This window comes from Mesoplodon mirus (genome assembly GCF_964341445.2).
Source record: "Mesoplodon mirus genome assembly, chromosome: 2".
NCBI classification, from domain to species: domain Eukaryota; kingdom Metazoa; phylum Chordata; class Mammalia; order Artiodactyla; family Ziphiidae; genus Mesoplodon; species Mesoplodon mirus.
The window spans coordinates 21,864,945-21,887,680 of record NC_138977.1 but is presented as its reverse complement, the minus strand read 5'-3'; the positions used below and the strand labels follow the sequence as shown (position 1 = coordinate 21,887,680).

Sequence of the window (22,736 nt, the reverse complement as noted above, 5' to 3'; positions counted from 1 at the left end):
TTATGCTATATTTTTAAACCATTACTTAACTCTAATATGTTAAATATTTCTACTTCATCACTTTGAAGTTGTTTTTCCCCATCAGAAAGCATGTACGGTATCCAATGAATAAAATATTAATAATAATAACATATTTATTACTGAATGTTACAATTACTCTTCTAAATGCCTTATATGTATTATTTCAGTAAATCTTCACATCAACATACAAGTTAGGCAGTAGTTTTACAGAAGAGAATTCACTTTAGAAATGAGGAAACTGAGGCCCAGGAGATTAAGTAGCATGTACCTGTAACACAGGTAGTATATGGTGAATTGTAAGAGCCCATGCATATAACCATTATGCAGTACTGCCTCCTAAAAACACAAATTGTTGTCTCTGACACTAGCTTGGATCATTATTAACCACAAAAATTTTGTTATTTATAAGGCTGCATTTGTCTAATTTTCCCTAATTTCTAATGTGTTGTGTGAAGTAAATAGGAAGTAAATAGTAAATAAATATTGTAAATATATGATTTTATTAAATGGAATAGTTTAATTTCAGAATCAGAGTTTACTTCATAGTTTTCATTTTTCTAGTTTATATGATTGATATATCAGAAATTCTTTAAGCACTAAAGCAAGTTCCAGAATTCTCAAACTTGTACATTCTCTTTTTAAATTTATCTACACGGCAAGATGTATAGGAAAATTAGATTCAATGCGATTAGTGCATACTCTGCAAATACTTGCATTATATTTTGTTATAAACTTAACTTTTATCATTGAGAAAAAATCCCTTTCTCTCTCTCTCCTCTCTCTCTTCTCTCTCCTCTCTCTCTCTCTCTCCCTCCCTCCCTCTCTTTCTCTGTCTCAGCTATTTGCTCTTATCATAAACATGACAAGCTGTAAGACATGAACAAGTGTGTACTTAAGCAAAATAGTTATTTCCTTAAGTTGACTCAGCAAGGCACCCTAGAGATTAATACTGTTACTGATTTCACAGGTCTCTTGTGCATGTGAATTTCCATGAGATTCTATTCAACTGGTGTAACTAAGAAGAAAGAACAATGTTCCTCTATACAAGGTGGGTTTTACATTGTCCCACACATAGCCTGCTGATGGCCGTGGGATGGCAAAGTCATCTTCATTAGACGGAATTTAATAGTGAATCAAAGTTCTTGTGGAGAATAGACTGATCTAAACTTTAGCCTCCCTTGGGTCCTGCTGAAAGATTAGAGGGAAAGAGTAGGGCCTTAGTAAGTTGAATGTATCAGATTGTTTTTCACTAATAGTTCTCTTGTAAAACTCTGAAAACCACCCAGTTTAACCCTTAAAAAAGGAGAAAGAAAAAGGAGTAGGATATAGGGAGGGAAAAAACTCAGATAGTATACTACGGGCATTGATTTCATTGATTTTTGAGATGTGCTGTTATCCCTGTAGCAAGTTCCACAGGTTGGATTGTGTACACATGACCAAAGTTTGTCCATCAGAAGTAAACCAGTTTTCATGCTACATTTAATAGTCCATGCCAGATGCAACAATGCTATAATTTTAATAAAGAGTTTATAAAATTTAATTGCCTTTAAGTTTTGTTCTATGTTTGGAGACTCTGAGACTCAATCTAAGGGTGTAGTTCTTTGATAAAATCTTTTCAAAAATATTCTGAATCCAGGAAGAGTTAATGGTGGAAGAAAAAGGAGGAGCAGCACAGGTAAAATGTATCAACCAGCACCTGTACAGCAGGATCAGACACAGTTAACAAGAAAAAAGGAAGGAGAAACAAATGTGTTAGGTGATCTTTAGTCTAAAGAAATCTCTGTTGGGCAACTGGGCGTTTTGCTCCTTGCCTTTTATTTCCAACTTCCTTTCAAAGAATTCGTTAAGTGAAAAGAGAGATGATGGCAGCTCAGTATATCAAAGCTCAGTTATCAGTTGGCTTATTCTAGTATCTTTAGTCTTTTGTGGATGCCTTATGATGTGTTGTGTGGTAACACTGGAAAGTCAATCTTATACCAGTGATTGCCACATAAATGTTAAGGAGTCTGAAAAAAAATCACAAAATAGAAATTGTTGCTCTCTCAGGTATAAAGTGGCACTGATAAGAATTAATGTATCCAAAAAGATTTGGGTAGGTTTCTTTTTCCTTTTTGTTGGGGGGATGTGGGGTGTGCAGAGGGATTGACTTATTTTTTAGTAGGGTGAGAAGGAATGTCTAAGAGAAAGAAAAAGGCATAATGGAGACTGTTTGATCATTAACTTTTTTAGAATTGGCGGTAGGCATGCTGTCCCGATTAATGACAAAACTAAATAAAAAGCTTACTGCCATGACAAAGAAATCTGTTTTCTGTAATATTTTTATCTTTAAAAATTCACAGGAACTCTTAAAAATTAAACCTCACTTTAAAATCAAAGTACACCTTTTGGGGGACAAATGTACTTTTGCTAAATCTATAACAGGAAGACTTTTAAAACCCTTGAAAGATAGTGTACTGCTCAGCAGGAGACACCCTCACAGGGACAGTGAAGAAAATTGAATAAAGGAAGGTACAATTTTCAGAGCTGTGGGTAGGAGTAAAGGAACCAGTAAGAGATGGTGAGTCAGCCAGGGACTAGCAACAGCAGGAACCCATCACCACTGGAAAGCTACCGGGCAAATGGAAGAAGCAGTGTTTCTAGACCAAGTTAGAGCTCAGCCACATGAAAGGGACATGGCCATAGAGCCAAAGCCAGAGAGAGGGAAGAAATACCCTGACCTCTTTCTCCTCCTGTCCACTTATCTCCTGCTGTGCCTCCAGAAGCCAAACCTCTCCAGAAGCCCAGATGAACTTAGTGCTGCTGTCTTCAAGGATCAGAACCTCCCCTTTCACCAGCCCAGGGCACAGACCAGAGCAGAGAGAGGAAGGAAATTGATAGTGCGGTTTGCAGATGCATGACCAATGGAGATATTGGAAGAGAAATCACTTTTTATCAAAAGCCAAGAGAGCCTGAATCACAGTCCTTAATGCATGAGGAGTCAATTTTCTGTGACTGAGACTATATTCCTGACTAGAGCCTCAGTAATTATCTCTTAGCTGTGATGGATCACAGGTTGAATGCAATCCTTTTTCAGGAAAAATATTTTTAAAAGGACATGTAAAAAGGAAAAGAAAAAATATGCATGAGATTTTCTTTATGGACAACTTTGTCCATAAAAATGACAGGTGTAATCTGTTTTATTCTGGTTAACCATACTAATTCTTATTTTTATTTTGGTATAACTATATGAGTTCGTGTCTTTATTTTGTTATAGCTGTATGAGGTAGCATGACATATTTTCTTCAAAATCACTTTCATCTACTCCTTAGAATGTTTTAACACTGGGTAGCATTGCATATTGATTTTAGTCTGCAGATCTTCTCTAAGAGGGAAGAATACTGCAATGAAGCCAGTGTTTAGATGAAATGATCCCTCAGGAGATAGAAAATACATCATGCATCATAACACTTTATAGCTGAAAGGGACTTTAAAGATCAAGTCTAAACCTTTTATTTTGCAAGTGAGGACAAAATATAGACATAGTTGTAGTTTTCCTATTGCAATACAGCGCTGGGTTTTAGGCCTTAAGATCAGAACCCAGGTTTCCTGGCTCCGTATCTGGTTTTCCCATCTTCCCATGGTATAGTTCTCATTTATATTCTTATTATATAGTTGGACCAATTTTATTTCAAGGAAATAATAAATTCCTTCCTAAAATTACCTGTACAAAAGTGCACTGAGAAGATGTACCTGTCACCTTAATGTTTCTCAGCCAAGATGTGAAGATACCATGCAGAGTAGAAACAATGTCCCTGTGGATTGTCAGAAGCTCTTAGAACTGCCTGTACTCATCTCTCTGTGAACCTTGGATCTATCATAAGCCCACTGGCCAACTGTGCATTCAAAGGCTCAAGCTCCCTTGGCCTCACGTTTTCTCCACCAAACCTAGTTCATTATTTTGCAAGACCTATACATGAAAGAATTTTACCTTGTGTTTTAACTCCATGAAAAAAAATTGTCAGGGCTCACAAGGAGTTTCCTAGATATAAATCAATTCATTTGACTTTTGGTTCTGTCTTATCCTTTCACTTTGACACTCCTTTTACTTAATCGGATCATTTGCTATTCTATTTCCTCTTTAATGTCTGCGATTTTTATCTATGTTGTCTTGCTTTATTATAGCTCCCTGCAGTAAGCAATGACGTACAAATAGAGGACCCAACCTTTCAGGCAGGTGTGTGTTTGCCGTGTGCTTACAGATAGGTCACCAAAAGTCTGTGCAAAATAGGGCACTTCACATGGCAGCAGAATTTCATCTGGAGTAGCAGGTGTGTTGTAGAAAGGAACTGTAAAAGCCTCAGTTTGAACAATGGCTGTTGATGTTTGCCTATGCTTTATTCTTTCAGTTCACCTAATGGGTCATGTTATTGACATCTGAACTCTACAGAAATGGTCATGGAAACCTCTGTGTCTAGTGTTCCACTAGTATGGCATTGATCTTCTTAGGACAAGAAGATCACCAAGTGTTCTGCCTCCATTCCTCTCAGAATAAAAATTTTCAAATTTCAGCAATAAAATAGTTATTCAAGGAACATAGGAATATAAATTATTAGGCCTCTGGCAATAAAAGCTTTAAAAAGTTTTAGTCTTCTACTATGAGATTATAAAAGTAAAATAAATTAATGTGTATTAAAGCAGGCGGTATTTGGAATGCATTTTTTTTAATCTCCTCAATCAGAATAGTATTACATTTTTAAAAATACCCATTGTAAAGATTTTAAGGAGTGAAATAGACTTACATCTTTCTAGAATATCTTAAGTTCTTGCTTTTTATAAAGTGGGTTGGCAAATCTGTGGTTCTCAAATATTTGTTTGTGGACTAGGGCCAGTCTGTGGCAAAGATTTAACCAGTCTATATTGAAAAGAGAAAATAATAGTAAGGGAAAAGGAGAGAGATTAAGATTTCTAAAATGCTGAGCTTTCTTTCCTGAGGGAAGACCCAACTTTCCTCTAGGATTTTGCCAGTCTTTTCTTGGGGAGTTAAATGATTATGGTGATAAATGGTGGCTGATTTTTTAATGTCCTTACTTAACAGCAAGTAATTGACAAACCCATGTCAGTATCTCTCTCACTTCTTTGTTTTAAATTTAAAACTGTTTACTGATCTGTGAAATGTACACACCTAGGAAGGTTCTTGTAAGCCCTAAGATGCCAAAGCTGACTCTACTGAAGAGCCAATCAAATGTAGCTGAACTATTCTATTTCTGATGTATCACAACTGTTGCTATCAATTCCAAATGCAGACAACTTGAAGATATCAACCCCTACCAATGGAAGGTGAATTGGAAATTTTAGTTTTGTTAAAAATTACTCATACTAGTTGGATTTTCCTCACTGTTCTCACTCCCTTTGTCAACTGTCTCCTTACTCTTCAACATGACCTCTCAGCTGTCTTTTCGATCAAATAGTGACACTGGAATTTTCCAAATGATTCCAAATCATTACACACTGCTTATATTTATTTTATTCAACAGACCCATCCTTAAAAACTGAACAATTCTCTCCAAACCTCTTGCACTGGAGAACTGAAAGCACTAGCAGAAGTTAACAACTCAGGGAAGCAGGTGGTATGAGATAAGACAGTGGTTTTCCTAACTATTAGGGAAAAAAAAAAAGTACTGCGGCCCCTACATAAAGAATTATTTCCAAGTTCGCTACTCTGCTGGGAAAAATACCCCTGAGCCTTCTTTTTGCAAGTCACTGAAATTTATTTATGTGAAATTACTGACGGCCAAAGAGAAGAGCAAATAAATAGCTCTGAGCACTGTTTGCCTCTCTCTACCCATCAGTGAAAGACCCTGAGTGTCCATCTTCTGGGCCTGAAGAGACAAGGGAAAGCTTTGGATTGGCTTAATTCTTTGGGCTGAAAGCTCTTCCAAATAAAGTTTGTGCCCCTCTCTGAGTCCTTGGACAGCCTGCACAGGGCCAGGACTTGAGGAGGCACTCGCTCTAGGGCCCTGCAGGCTCAGGGTTGGCACTGTGCGACCTGCCCCTCTAAGCCTTGCCCTCCAGGGTTGCCTCATCCTGGTCCTGGTCCTGAGCCCACACGTTCATGCTTTTGAGATTTGATAGCAAACCCCCAAACAACAGCATGGGTGGGCGTCGGGGGTGGGATTTATCTTGCTATACCTAAAGAATGAATTTAGGAGTGACGCCTGGTGGAGAATGGAAGGACCTTCCCTGCTTGTCAGCAATGAAGAATATAAAAAGCCACACATTTTTAAATACCTTTTATGCATGTTTCATGCTATCTTTTTTAATAACTTCTTTTCTTTATAGCTTAAAGATTGTCAGTATGTAAACAAATGACCTTTCAAAAATGATTCAAAGGGTGCAATTTTTGGAAAGTATGTTTTCCTCAACACTTCCCTCTCTGCCACTGAGAACTGTTAAGCCATAATCAGCAAACCCCTTTAGCCTTAACCTCTGTGCAGTTTCTGTGGTTCTTTACGTGAACTGAAGCATTTCCTCCAGGAGTCCTGTGTTAATCTGTCTCTGAAAAGCAGCTCTAAAATGGGATTAAAGTCACAAAGATTTTCTCAAGGGTAATGCCCTGTTGAGAGAAAATGGAGAAGTAGCCAGAACAGGCTGGGAGAGCTGAGACTGTGGTGCAGGTATGACAGGGCACGAAGGAGAGAGAGAGGGAAGCAGACTAGGCAGTCCTGCAGTCTAAGGACGGGTCTGCAAGGCCATCCGGGGGCCCTCGAGCAGTCCTGTGTCTCCCTAGAGCTGCCTTTTGCCTTAGCATCATCCCTGCCATACTTGGTCAGTGCTTGGGGCAGCCTGTGGGCAGCATGGTCCTGGTGCCAGAACCGGCTGCTGGGGCCCTTGATTAGTTAATCTCCCTGTAGTTGGAGGTCTGCAAGGCACATTCTAATGGCCACCACAATGCTAGCTGTGGCTTCTTAATCTTTCACACCCCTCATGCCTCAGAATTAGGACTGGTATCCCTTACTCCTCTGATAAAACTTTTGGACCATTCCTCCTCTACTGACTATGAAAGGTATTTTTATAGATAATCATAACATTATGATTAAATAGAATTAGAGATTATATTAAACACATTTGTTGAAGTGCAGAATATCTCTATAAATAATTTAAGTACTGAACTGATACATCTTTTACAGTAAGCAAAAGTAAGAAAAGTTTTAAAACAACTTGCATTATCACAGATACACTTTCAAGGAAACTTTTTCAATAATTTACTAATAAAGCATTTAATTTACCAATAAATTGAAATAATCTAAAGCTAATCAAGGTTTTGAAATATAACATATCTTTTCATGTAATTACTTTCCATAACTATATTATTTCTTGATTATTTTATTTATAAAATTATTTATAGTCCCTATATATTTACATAGAAGGATGTCCACAGTATATTGTTGAGCAAAAAAAAGCAGGTTTTAGAATAGTGTGATTAGTATTATTCCATTCAGGATTTTTAGAAATCTACATATATTACATGTATGTTTGCAAATATATGGGAGGAAACTGGGAGAATATATGTCAAATTATTGACATTATTTATAGTCCTAGTAAGGGGTTAAAAGAAAGGATTGTGCTTTATACACTTTTATATTGTTTGGGATTTGCCACTAATAAATACTATTTTCTATGTCTTTAAAATATATTAGATTGTCAAAAACAAAGTTTCTTCTCTCATTTTGACAAAATATTTGTATTAGTATATACATGTCTGTAACTTGGATTATACATACTTTTCATATATTAAAATATATATCAATAAATATTCTTGTTTTGGTAAGAAGAGGGTTTTTTTTTAACAAATTAGAATCAGAATTTTAGGACTTCCGTTCTCTGGATTTTTAAATAATCACAGCTTCATAGGTGCAAAAGCTACAAGACAGTGAATCAAGAATGAGCGCTAGAGACAGCCTGAATATTTCTCTTAATGTAAAATCCTATTATGAAATAATACTTTGTGGTTCTCTGAAAATTGAAAAAGCCAGTTGCAATCATTTAAGTTTTATGAGGTTTTTAAGTTAATTCCATTTTCCAGATTTCTTATTAGTTGCATTGAGGTAAATCAAGATTTTGTTCTGCTGCTTTTAGTTCTATGTGCTTGTTTTCTAACATGTTGTCATAGAGATAAAGAAGAAAGAGACTTTATGTCTAGTGCCAATTTGTTCTAAAAATGAGCCCAATTGTCACAAATATGCATAAAGTACCTCAAATTACCAATGACTTTCACCAAAATTCCAAATACATTTATTACATATTATCAGTAATAATACAACTCTCATCTTTGCTACCCTATATAAGAGACTGTTTTCTCAACTTTTTTAGTTTACCTTGAAAAAATTGTTGTGTAAAAAGCAAGGTGAAATGGCCGGCAGATCATGTTCACCAGGACAAAGCAACATCTCACAGAAAACCTTTAACCTGCAAGACATCAACCTGCATCCTTTCATTTGTGAGAAGAGAGTCCAAGTGTCTGATGCAAGAAATCTAGCAGGCAACAAGAACCCAGCACAATTAGAAACACAGCAGAGAAAGAGCATGCAATCAGCTAACTAACCATCTTTTCAAAGAAAAATTTCTTTGAATTCCAATCAAGACAGCTCTGTCTTGTAGACTGGGGGTGATTTTGAGGGGTGGGCTCACGGGAATATTACTAATCCTCTAACTCACAATAGCAAACCTCAATAGACTAGCCTTCCACACTACATGGCTCTGACTCAGCCATGGCAAATTTACTTATCGTGTTTCAGGCTAATTAAAATAAGTTTGTGGTAGCAATTTTACTGAAATTCTAGCTAACCTAAAGCAAAAGTAAATCGTAATATGCTATTTTCCTTATCTACTGAGTCGGAACCAATGCCAATTCTAGATTTGTCAAGAGTGCTCAGTACATTGATTATGCTTCCAAAAGCCAAATAATAAACATCTTTTAAATTATTTCACATGAGTAATATTGTTCACACACACCAGATTTCACCGAAAAGAAGCAAGGCACTTTTCCTTTTCTCTTCATATGTAAATCAGTATGTAAATATGTAAATCAGTAAATATCCATGATATACAGAACACTCTGTCAACCACTGCATTTAGGTGAAGGGTGGGAATATTTATTCTTTTCCATTGTATCTTTAAAATATTTTTATCATGAGTATTTTTGTCTGTTAAACATAGCCTCGGTTGTTTTTTCAAAACATTACTTCTCTTGCAAATAGTCTCGTATAAAAAATATATACTCTTCTTATAAGTTATCCAAAGAAAACCTGTGATATCTTTGTCTTTCTCCCAGTGGGGAAAATGCCAATTTATTTTACCTTTTATGGGGAAGATATACTCCTTCTATTCTGGAGATATTCATTCACACCATTTTCTAGTTGGTAAAACTCTGATTTTAAATATTTGACCATGTCAAAGTCAGAAATAAATTTACGAAATGGTACCTTGCTGCCTATTTCCTTATCAAAGTGTGTCAGCAAGAGTCCCATCAAGAAAATAGGTAGGGGGCCTCCCTGGTGGCGCAGTGGTTGAGAGTCCGCCTGCCGATGCAGGGGATACGGGTTCGTGCCCCGGTCTGGGAGGATCCCATATGCCGCGGAGCGACTGGGCCCGTGAGCCATGGCCGCTGGGCCTGCGCATCCGGAGCCTGTGCTCCGCAACGGGAGAGGCCACAACAGTGAGAGGCCCGCATACCGCAAAAAGAAAAAAAAAAAAAAAAAAAAAAAGAAAATAGGTAGGAAAGCAGAAACTGCTCTAGATACCTCTATCAGGAAACAGGTAATTCTTAGAAAAATGGCTCAGAGGCTACTGCAAAATCTCATATCTCAGAAGTCCACACGCCTTCCTGCTGCTGCCAGAGGAAGGAAAACATGGCACCAACTTCTCTTCACCCTGCAGATCTGATACAAATGCATCTCCTAGCAGACTCTATCTCAGAACATGGCTGGGAATGTAGTTCTTAAGTGTCCTGCTATCTCCATACAAAGGAGAACACAGCAGGGGGGGAAATGATGCTAAATTGGTAACAGATAATATGTAGGTAGGAGGTAGGACTGAGGCGAACTCTGTCCCAGTGGTAATGTCCAAAGACGTTTAAACTGTGATTTAACAACTCACTGTATAACTACTGAGATGAATAATAGTTCTAATCCACTCTCAGTTATCCATTTAGGGAATTTTCCTCTTTGATCCTCCCATTTTTATTTCCTTGACCACTTGGATAGGGAATTTAAATCCCCTAAATACTTCCTAAATACTAATTTCAATGATCTAACAGATAAAAACCATAAATTAAATTACCATATACCTGTATCTACATTACTATATATCTATTGAGAGACTATACTAGGTGCAAGGCATGTACTGAAGTCGCTCTGTCCGAGGCAAAGATAGCCCCGCCTTTCAAGTGTTCACAATTATTGGGAAGCAAAATGAAAATACAATCAGTATAACTCAAGGCAGATTGTGTGCAACTAACAAGAGGCCAAAGAAGAAGCAGAGCAGGAGAGATTCCTATGAAGTGCTCATGAGGAACTGGAGAAAGCCATGGGGAGGCAATGCTTTCTGAGGTGGAAGGATTCTGACAGGTGGAATTGGAGTGAGGGGCGTGCCAGAACAAGAAGCCAGAGTGAGCAAAGTGAAGAGGCTGAAGAACTTGCTAGCATTAAAGGAGCAACAGATACTACAACAGATGCCCACAGGGGCCAGCAGTGATGGAAATGAAGCAGCCCATGTGGAGACTGTGGCCAGAAAATGAATGCACAAGCCACCTAAGGAATGTCCCTGGTGAAAACATTGGCCCAGTGTTATCAGAGCTTCCATTGTTCAACCGAAGTGAAAACTCATATTCTAAAGTAAGACTCCAATTTTAAATTGTTAACACCTAATTAAAACTAAAACAACTAAAGCCTGTGCAAATCAAATAAAATGCATCTATAGCCCATATATGGCCCCAGGGCCATCGATTTGCAACTTCTGGGTCAGATGCCCTCTACAACCCCATCCAAGGAATTCTGGTTTCAATCATGAACTTCATTTTCATTGAATAATATATGTTCATCTTTTAAAATTATGCATATTAAGCATTACCTCAGAAATTTTCTTCCTATAAATTCTGTGTCTTTGAGTTTCTTCATAAATCATTGTAGAGCTCTTTAGACTTTCACTTGCAAGGGGCCTAGAGTGATGTGGAGAAGTGACAAGAAAGGGAAAACAGAAAGAAGATAATTAGAAATGCAGATTCTACAGACATTTACCAGTGTAACTAATATTTATCAATCTCTGAGAATTGAAGACTGATTATTTTATTTATTTTCACTAACCAGGGAGAGAATAATGAAAATTGTTTGTAGTAGAGGAAATGTTGCCTTTCTGGAATAATAATTATTAATTACGTTAGCAGAGGTATATAAACCCTGCTAATATACCCAATGAATATAGATACTTAAAATCCAGTCTACTGTAATGTATAAAATATTTCCTTCCATGTGTGGACATTCTTTATTTTCAAACATTGCTTATTAACTAATTATTTCCCCCAAACTGTGTGGTCATACCATCATACATAACAAAAAAAAGGATAGTAATAACAGGGCATAGGTCAAGAAGTAAAAAAAATGCCTAAAAAGTAGCCTTAGTGCTGTCTTGCTTTACAAGCAGTTTTAAACTGAGTTGAATGCCGTACCAGTGAAAAACAGATCTACGTTTTGTAAGAAATTTAACAAAAGACGCAAATAATATCGTAAGCCATTACATAAAGTTTCTACTTTCAATCAAACAGGTCAATGTTAATACTGAATTAACTATGTTAATACTTCTGATCACATAAGTCTTCTATGTGTGATCTGCCACCAGGGGAAATCACATTTATCTGAATTTCAAGGAGGAGAGAACTCCTCAGGAGGATCTCTTTTAGTAGTGTCGTTATGTACTCAGAAAACATTTCAAACTAGAAACTTGGATAGATATTTGAATTGGGCCTTTCCCAATAGTGGTGCTTTTTCAATAAGATAGCAGAGTACCTAATGGAACATAATGAAAAAGATCAACAATCAAATCAACAATTTCAGAGAAAGAAAAAAACCACCTGGCAATGTTCTCTTTGCTTACAGTTACCGCTTCACAGAACAAGCACTGTAGAGTGTAGGTAAGCATACATACTTTCAGTCTCAGAACAAAGAATAAAAATCTAAAAAGGTAAAAATGAAAATGTGTGCTATTCCGTTGCAATGTGGCTGAGAGTTATAAAGGCCCTATGAACAATATTGAGTTTGTGGCAGCACAATCACATCACGAAAGATTTACCTTCACTCTGCAAACTCAATATAGGGCAATAACAGTCTATTACAAGCAAAGCAATACAACATCAAAGGAATGTTTAAAAGAACCAGACAGAACCTTTAAATCAACACAATTGGGTTATCTTCCCCCAAAGGAAGTACCATGGGAGAGCTCATAGCATGGTTTTTCAAGAGGTATTACTAACTTACCATAAGTTATATTTCATACACTTTTAAAATGTGTTTTGTAATCTTTCTCCACTTTTTAGAACACAGAGCAATAAATTAAAAGAGAAACAGTCCCCAAAGAGAAAGAGACTGGGAGAAAAAATGACAATAATTTTATTCTTTGGGGTTTAACGTTTCAAATAATTTTTCCAAGCTGAAAAGGTTGTATTGGATCTTTTCCTTCCCAATTTCAATAAGATTCTTTAAATATGAATCTAGAGGAATAATAGTAATTAAAAATAATAGTAAGTGTTTACTATTTATATTTATAAAATTGATTCCAAATTCCATTAAAATAGCAATATTCATCATAACATATTTGAAAAATAGTAAGACATCCTCTTTAACATCTCCAATAAACAAGTAAGCAATTTTATTCTGCCTTCTTATGACTGAAATGAACATTTGACAGGTTGAGTTTCTTATCCAGGTCATGTCAAAAATGGTAATAGAATTTATTGTGGAGTAGTACTATTCATTGCTGGCAGTTCTCAGGCATTTTCTCAGCATTTTATAATTTCCACATGCATTTCTATTTTTAATTTATATAATAGTGTGTTTCATTTAATAAAGTATTGATATAAGATACTATTTTTCTATGTATAAAGAGATGTTACTTTTCTACATGCAGAGCATGGGTTTCGTTGTTATAAACTTTAAATCCATGCATTTGTGTTTCCCACGAGGATAAAGGGAATAACTGAGTATCATCAAAACTTCTCATCATCTGTTAATGTCTGATATTTGCACACATAAAGTCATACATTTCTACATGATGCTAATAGAACTGCTTCTCCAATTCTTTCAAAAGTTTTTTGCCTTTTGTTTAGCATTTTTGTTTTGGCTTAAGTTATCCTGATTCATACCAGAGATATATATGCAAAAGGCTTTAAATTCCAGATAATTTGTATCTGTAATGGCTTTTCAGTACATGAATTTTTTAGTACTGAAAACACACCCACAGCAGGTGCATGAAACTGCCTGTAACACATGGCATATGGAAAAGTACTAGGGTTTGTCCCTTTTGATATAGCACGGTTTTATTGGCATCATACTGTAAGATTTTGTAATAAATCAGATAGTATATGGATTTATACTTATATGTCTGGTGTTGGAAAATATTTATTCATGTTTATAATGTTTTTAATTTTATAACCAGCTTCCTAAATTTCTTTTCAATTGACCTTTATGTCAAAACCATTTCATTTGAAATTGCCCATTACCAGATAATCTTTTCAGCTATCTGAGTTGTATTGCTCTTTTTCTTTTTTGAAGCATGTTCTTTTTTAAAAGTCCATCCAACTTCTTCATACTAATATTGTGAATTTAAAGACAAAACTCTGAACCATATTTGTTACACTTGTGCCCAGGCAGTAAAAATTAATTTCATCGGTTATTACATAGCCTTGGTGAGGTTTTTGGAATTCCATTATTTGAAACAATTGTTGTGAGTGTGATAGAATTTTCATATTTCATATTGATGTGATTAGGATATGTGTTCCCAACATGTGTTGGCAGGTTTAGCTTGTTAGCTTGTTTATAATCATCAGACCTGGTCCACTGAAATAATAACTAAGAATTCACATTTTTCCCCCATCCATTCAACCAATTCTCTCACTAAGATCCAATGTCCAACAAGAAGCTTCGCGTCATATGCAGTTCCAATGTCATAAAAACAACCACATTGATATTTGTTCACTGCCTGATGTGAGCACAGTGGTTAAAAGAATATATACCCTGGAGTCAAACCTGACTTTGAAATTCTGCTCAACTACTTAATAGTCACGTGATTGTGTCTCAATTTCTCTTCTATAAACAGAGATAACAGTAATATTTATAGGTTGCCATAAGGATAAAATCAGATTTTGCTTATAAAATGCCTAGCTCTATGGCATATAGTATGTCCTCATGAGATGTTAGCTATTCTTATTGAAAAAATATGTTCAGAAATGCTCTGACACCTTCCAATTAGCGTCATGAGTATTATACAGTTTACCCAACTATGGAACCTACTGGCTGTGATAAAACAAAATAAGAATGTTGACTCTTGTGCAGAGATTATAGGACCAACACCTGCTGCCTAACAGTAGTGGGACTCATACCAAGTATCAATGAATGAGTAACCACCCTAAACAGCTATCACAGTCATAAGGCAGTTGGTTCTATAGTCTAGATCTGTTTAAGAATTGAACCAAGTCACCTGCTGACTATAACAGCCATTCAGAGGAGTGATATAAAATTTAATGTTAGTGATTATCTCTTATGATATAACATCATGTGTATATTGCTTTCCAAGACTTGCTTAAAGAACATTTTAGAAATGATACTCGGGGTTGTTTCAGTAATAGAAGTGAAGCACCATCTATTTTTACTAAATCATGGCCTGTAAAAAAAAAAAAACTGCAGTTCAATGGCATCTACCTCATCAATATTTTTAATTAAGGTAGAGAGGAGAATATGACTATTGTCAGAAACAGACAATTCTTAGCAGTTGGCTTAACAGAAATTTTCTAAAAATAGATCATACTCTTTTAACAGTGAGGCTTGACATTAAAAATTACAATAAATGTATTATTAAGGTTTTATTAATTTTCTTTCAACATTTGTTATTAATTGACCAAATTTATGCTTGTGTTTTATTTGGGAATATTGCTTCTGCTGGACTGGTATGCCCCTTTTTGTCCTTAACCACTTCCTATAAAGTGGCAAAAGTAGACCATCCTTTCACTATTTCCTGGTTGACTGCCATAACTATCTTAGAAAACACTCTTCTTCTCTCCCTAAGACAATTCTATGAGTGACAGAGAAATAGTTGAAGTTAACACTATCTTGGTAGGTACATTCATAGTTCATTAAATATATATTCATTTCTTTTATTTGTGATTACATGTATTTATTTGGCCTTACTCTGAGTCTGCTATTTTCATTCAAATTCCCTGTAGGCAGAATTTATATTTTCCACCTTTTTTCTCCTATTTCCTCCGTACTTGGTACAGTGCTCTTCAAAAGCACTTAAATATGGCATATAGTATGTACTCAAGAACATAACAAAGGATAGGATAGGTTTGTCTAGGATCCATTAAAAGATCAAGATGTCTTTAACGGCCTGAGTGGTTCAAATTCTCACACTTTATTATTATTTTTAAAAATTTTAATAGGGATCAAAACCTTTAACTAAAGAATTGATACTACTCTGGTATATTTTCCCATATTGCCCAGCAAATATGAATAAGTAAATCAATAAATTAATGCATGAAGACAGATAAAAGAGTTCCAGGGTTTTTCTACAAATCACAGCCAATTAATGCAAACTAAGAATTTCTAGTTATTAAGACCAATGGTCTTTGTGGCCTTCTCAAATACAAAACAAAATGTAAGTATTATATTACTTTATATCTCAATGGAAATTTACAAGCAGGGTGAGGTTCCCATTTACCCCCAATCTAGAGACGATGTTGATGATAAAAACAAGTCCAAGGACCTAAAACAAGTGAAATGTGGCCAATGACTTCAAAGAACCAATTCTAGGTTTACTATGCTTGTATCTGAGAGATATCTGGGATCTTGGATGTGTTAGAGGATGACCTCAGTCTGGGAATTAATCCCACCTAAACCCCCAATATTCCTCAAGATTAGACTAATCTCTTAAAATTTGGGGTGAGATGCCAGGATTTTTCAAATTAGGTGCTAACTAATAAATACCCAACTACCCTTACCACTTCCACAGCCTAAGGTGCCAGCCACACAGCTGCATATGATGGTATATGATAGATTATTCTACTTACCATCCATGTTCTATCCACTCTCTTCTCCTGTTACCCTTCCTAACAAAATTCTAGGAATCCTTCAAGATCTGGATAATATATAATTTCTCTTCTCAATTATTTCAGGAGTCATTTCCAAACCTTACCATTCACATGCCCATCACCTCCCTCCCTTCAGCCATTTGCTTATTCAACAAATATTATTTGAGCATCTATTATGCTCCAGGCACTCTTCTTTATACTTGGTCTGAGCCAAACAGATAAAACTCCAGCCCTTGTAATGCCTAATTTTTTTTCAGCATCCTAAATCTTTTTGATTATGTGCTGCCAAAGCAAACACTGTAATGCTTAATTTCTAATGGAAGAATGATTAACTATTCTTTCTATTCTCACATTACATTATTATTGCATTTGTCACATTTATTGTAGATAGTTGTTTATATGTCTTTCTTACTGGATAGCAAGGACCAGATAACAATTATCTTTTCAATTTTTATCACCAGCACCCAGCACATTGCCTTGCACCATGACATAAAGGAAGAGGCAAAACATACATACTTTTTGGAGGCTCCCTATTAAATTTGAATTTGCTCAATATTTATAATTTCATTACCAATTGCTGCTTAAAAAACTAACCTAAAAAATTAGTTGCTTAAAACAATGCTCACAATTTTATAGGTCAGAAATTTGGAAAGGGCTCAGTGGGGTGGCTCATCTCTGATCCATGTGGCTTCAGCTAAAGCTATGGTGTCTGAGGCTGGATTATCCTCTTTCGGGATGCCTTCTTCATTCACATTTTCGGTAACTTGCAGCAACTAGTTCTCCTCTCTCTCTTTCTCTCTCCCTCCCTCCCTCCCTCTCTCTTCACATAAGTTCTTATCCTTCAGGACCTCAGATATGGGCTTCCACAGCATGGTGGTCTCAAGATAGTCACACTTCTTTCATGGCAGATGGTTTCTAAGAGGCAGAAAGCAGAACTGCCAGGCCAGTTAAGGGCTACACCAGGAACTGGCCCTGCATCATTTTCTAATGGTCAAAACAGTCATGAAGACTTTCCAGATTTAAGGAGATAGAGAAATAGACACCACCTCTTGATGGTGGAGTGGCAGGTAGTACAGAGGGCAGTGGAATGACCATATTTTTGTGGTCATTGTAGAAAAATACTTTCTGCCATTATTTATGATAGATGTCTAATATGTCTAATCAGCCATAATGTGTTTAGGGGACATATCAGCATTGAAGTCAGATTTAAATTGTTACTGAGCAAAAGCAACCTACTCCTATCTCAAAGATTTTATTTTCATATACTAAATGGGTGGTGATGAAAAACATTGAGCAAGCAAGAATTCTAAAAAGTTCTAATATCAATATTTTAAAAAACATATCTCAAAGTTACTAAAGGGGATTTACTAAGTTTTTCAAATTAAAAACATTTGATATCTCAATTGTGTTTCTTTTAAAACTTACACAATTTTGAGTTATTTCTTAGACATGTATTTCTCATTAACGTTTACTGCAACTGTACAGTTTTTAGTTAAGATTATCCTTGATCCTTGGGCTAATCTGAGAAGGTTCCCCAAATCAATCCCAAAAGGAATAAGAAGGCCAAGCACGTGTCACCTCATTTTCTAGACCCCTTTCATAGTATACTATATTATGTGCCCTGATATTTTTTTCCAGCTGCTTATAGTCCTTTGGGGAATTCAACTATTTATTATGGAAATAAGAAAACTGGCCACATAGTAGAAGGCCAAATAATTGTATTTGGGGGGGAAATTATGAATGTTCAATTATGGTTTTGTGAATGTATATCTGTGGTGTTTTACTTTAAGTCATCAACTTTGCATTGATTGTACAGCAAGTTTTTCATTGCTCTTTTTTACCCTATTCATGTTATAGTGTCTATAAAATAACACTTTATGTTAAAATCAATCTCTACGTGGTTTTAGTAATTCAAGGTGGCATTTATAATTTTGTTCTAATATGAATTAGTATGAGTTTACTTAAATGGTCAACAGCATTAATACAATACAAGGCATTGCCATAATTCAGGTATAGAAACTCTGGTTTATTACTCAAGGTTGAAAGCCCCTTTACTTATAATTTTCCTTAATAAAACATTCAAATTGAAAAGAAGCCAATTTCCCTGAGGAAACTACTGAAATGTCTCTACAGAGAAGAAAATCAACTACTGAAGCAGACATTTTTGAGAACCAAATTAAGAAATTTGGCCAGAAAAAAAGGCAGTGTGTATTTGGACCTAAGGAGTCGGTGAAATAATGCTGAAAGAGCCCTGTTCACCCTCTGTGCATTTGCAACACTATAGGATGGGCTCCAGGAGTCCTGCCTTGCTAATATGCCACTCCTATGACCCATGCAAGGCATATGATGAGGGTGACGAGGATGTCTTTATTTCTAAATGTGGTTATGTTTCTGTGTGCTGCCATTAATGGGTATTACCATAAACCAAATCAATAATTTCACAATACTACTTGAAAACCAAGATTCGTGGTAGTGCTTATACCATAGCAATAAAATAAGTCTAGGGTGCGAGAGCTGAATTCTTCCTCTTATATTGCTTTACAAAGCTTTAAGCAAAATAATCAAAAAGAAAAAAGCATTCTAAATTAGCTATACATTTATTTGTTTCAATATTTTAAAAATATTTATTTATTTATGTATTCATTTATTTATTTGGCTGCAGCAGGTCTTAGTTGTGGCATGCAGGATCTTCAGTTGCAGCATGCGGGATCTTTAGTTGCAGCACTTGAACTCTTAGTTGTGGCATGTGGGATCTAGTTCCCTGACCAGGGATCAAACCCAGGCCCCCAGCATTGGGAGTGCAGTCTTAGCCACTGGACCACCAGGGAAGTCCCTATTTCAATATTTTTAAATCTAAGCTTTATGTCTTTCCTGAACATTTGGAATAATCGAGTTGAAATGATTTAGTGATATCACAGCTCAGTTAAGTAAAATCTCAGGATATCTTCCATCTTATGAGTCTGTTAAAAATAGCCCTCTAGGGCTTCCCTGGTGGTGCAGTGGTTGAGAGTCCACCTGCCGATGCAGGGGACACGGGTTCGTGCCCCGGTCCGGGAAGATCCCACATGCCGCGGAGTGGTTGGGCCCGTGAGCCATGGCTGCTGAGCCTGCGCGTCCGGAGCCTGTGCTCCTAAATGGGAGAGGCCACAACAGTGAGAGGCCCGCATACCGCAAAAAAAACAAAAAAAACAAAATAACAAAAACCAAAGCCCTCTATTCTGTAATAAACCATAATGGAAAAGACTATGAAAAAGTATATATATACACATACACACTAGATCTTGGTCTCTAATACCATTTTGCAATAAAAGGAATCAGGGCTCCTTGAAAAATGGCTGAGTCCAGAGCTGGCATAGGAAATACACAAGATGAGCCTAGAACATCTTGTTAGGCCGGAAGTAAGGAAGTGCTAAAAATAAATAAATAATGGAATATGTTACAAAGACTAGAGAGAAGCTTGAAGGTTTCCACTGATCAAATCAAGAACAACTTGAACACAAAATAATTACGTACACTAATGAATTATAAGCAATTCCAAAAAATTGGAAATCATGGTTCATATCAATAATAAATAGATAAATAAATAAATAGGGCAGCAGGGAGTACTCTAGATTACATTAAAATGTTAAATACCAACTGGTAAATGAGGAGGGAGTGCAAGATATGGAAAATCAGTATTATGTAATCATCACAGTAAAGACTGGATCAAACCAGAATGATCAATGGAGAATATACTGGGGGAGAAATTTTGATGAAGAACACATTATTTGCATAGTCTTAAAGGGTCTCACCATAGTTTCAAGGGAAAAATGATAATTATACAGTGGAGAAACTAGACAATACATTGACTGGGTGATCAAAATTAACATCACCAATGAGGAGTATATAGGCATCATATGCCTTCAGGTAGGATACTTTGAGAAGGCCATAATATCATCTATGTAGCATTCTGAGCAAAGAGACTTAGAGAATATAAGCATAAGTTAATACTAGATAAATGCCAAATGAGGAACATTCTTTAAAAAATAAAAGATGGGGGCTTCCCTGGTGGCGCAGTGGTTGAGAGTCTGCCTGCCGAAGCAGGGGACACGGGTTCGTGCCCCGGTCCGGGAAGATCCCACATGCCGCAGAGTGGCTGGGCCCGTGAGCCATGGCTGCTGAGCCTGCGCACCGGGAGCCTGTGCTCCACAACGGGAGAGGCCACAACAGTGACAGGCCCGTGTACCGCAAAAAAATTTAAAAAAATTAAAAAAATAAGGAGATTGTAGTCTTCAAAAATGTAAACAGTATTAAAAAAAAAAAACAAAGCAAGGTTATGGAAATGTTCTGGATTTTAAAAGACCACAAAGACTGCCAATCAAAACTACGAGATATATCACCTCACATCAGTCAAAATGGCCATGATCAAAAAATCTACAAACAATAAATGCTGCAGAGAGTGTGGAGAAAATGGAACCCTCCTACACTGTTGGTGAGAATGTAAATTGGTACAGCCACTATGGAGAACAGTATGGAGATTCCATTAAAAAATAAAAACAGAGCTACCATGTGATCCAGCAATCCCACTCCTGGGCATATATCTGAAGAAAAACATGGTTTGAAAGGCTACATGCGCCTCAATGTTCATTACAGTGCTGTTTACAGTAGCCAAGACATAGAAGCAACCTAAATGTCCATCAACAGATGAATGGGCAAAGAAGATGTGTAGATATGTACAATAGAATATTACTCAGCCATTAAAAAGAATGAGGGTCTTCCCTGGCAGTCCAGTGGTTAAGACCCCATGCTTCCAATGCATGGGGCACAGGTCCGATCCCTGGTTGGGGAACTAAGATCCCACATGCCGTGTGGTGTGGCCAAATAAATAATTAAATAATAAAAAGAATGAAATAAGGCCTTTTGCAGCAAAATGGATGGACCTGGAGATTATCATACTAAGTGAAGTAAGTTAGAGAAAGACAAATATTATATGATATCATTATATGTGGAATCTAAAAAAAAAATGATACAAATGAACTTATTTACAAAACAGACTCACAGACTCAGAGAAGGAACTTATGGTTACCAGGGGGTAAGGGTGAGGGAGAGGGATAGGTGGGAGTTTGGGATTGACATGTACACACTGCTATATTTAAAACAGATAACCAACAAGGACCTACTGTATAGCACAGGGAACATGGCTCAATATTCTGTAATAACCCAAAGGGGAAAAGAATTTGAAAAAGAATAGATACATGTATACATATAACTGAATTACATTGCTGTACACCTGAAGCTAATACAACATTGTTACTCAACTATGCTCCAATATAAAATGAAAATTTAAAAAAAAAACAAAGCAAGATTACAGAAATGTTCTGGATTTTAAAAGAGTACAGGGCCTCCCTGGTGGCGCAGTGGTTGAGAGTCCGCCTGCCGATGCAGGGGATACGGGTTCGTGCCCCGGTCTGGGAGGATCCCATATGCCGCGGAGCGGCTGGGCCCGTGAGCCATGGCCGCTGGGCCTGCGCATCCGGAGCCTGTGCTCCGCAACGGGGGAGGCCACAACAGTGAGAGGCCCGCATACCGCAAAAAAAAAAAAATAAAAAAAAAAAATAAAAGAGTACAAAGACGTGACAACTAGACGCATTACCATACCCTAGAGTGGATTATAAGATGGTAAGTGTGATAAAGGCATTCTATCGGTCTTAAATTTACTGAAGTTGTTATCTGAACTGTGGTTATGTAAGAGAATATCCCTATTCTTAAGAAATATCCACAGAAGTATTAAGGCGTAAAGGACCATGATATATATATAACTCATCCTGAAATGGTTCAAAATTTATGTGTACGCACATGCAGAAAGAGGGTGAGAGAGAACTTGAGCCAATGATTAATCAAATGAGGTAAAATGACAACAAGAAGTGAATGTTTGTAACAAGTATTAGGATGTTATTTGAACTATCCTTATTCTTTTTTTTTTAACATCTTTATTGGAGTATAATTGCTTTACAATGGTGTGTTAGTTTCTGCTTTATAATAAAGTGAATCAGCTATACATATACATATATCCCCATATCTCCTCCCTCTTGTGTCTCCCTCCCACCCCTCTTGAACTATACTTATTCTTGCAACTTTTTGGAAAGGTTGAAATTACTTCCAAATAAAAAGTTAAAAATAAAAAACCAGCTCTGCAGAAGCAGCATACACAAGAAGAAAAACATTGCTGTTTCCCACTGGCAAATTACTCCAGCATGTAATGGAGTATGCCTAAAGCCATTATGCAGAAAACTAGGAATTATTGTGTGCCCACATCTCAGGTGAACTTGATTCCGATTAATGTAGTAGGCAGTCTTGGTAGTTAACTAAACTGCCTTCAAATCAAAGGCAGTGTAGTACAGGCCAT

General features: G+C 36.5%; 1 long non-coding RNA gene across 1 annotated transcript in view; it reads right to left on the bottom strand.

The window, feature by feature from the left end:
- LOC309814258 overlaps nucleotides 1-22,736 on the bottom strand; it is a 145,420-nt gene that overhangs the window by 13,023 nt on the left and 109,661 nt on the right. Inside the window, exon 2 of the long non-coding RNA XR_014295656.1 lies at nucleotides 11,128-11,215. This is a non-coding gene — a long non-coding RNA (uncharacterized lncRNA). The remainder of the gene's footprint in view (nucleotides 1-11,127; nucleotides 11,216-22,736) is intronic.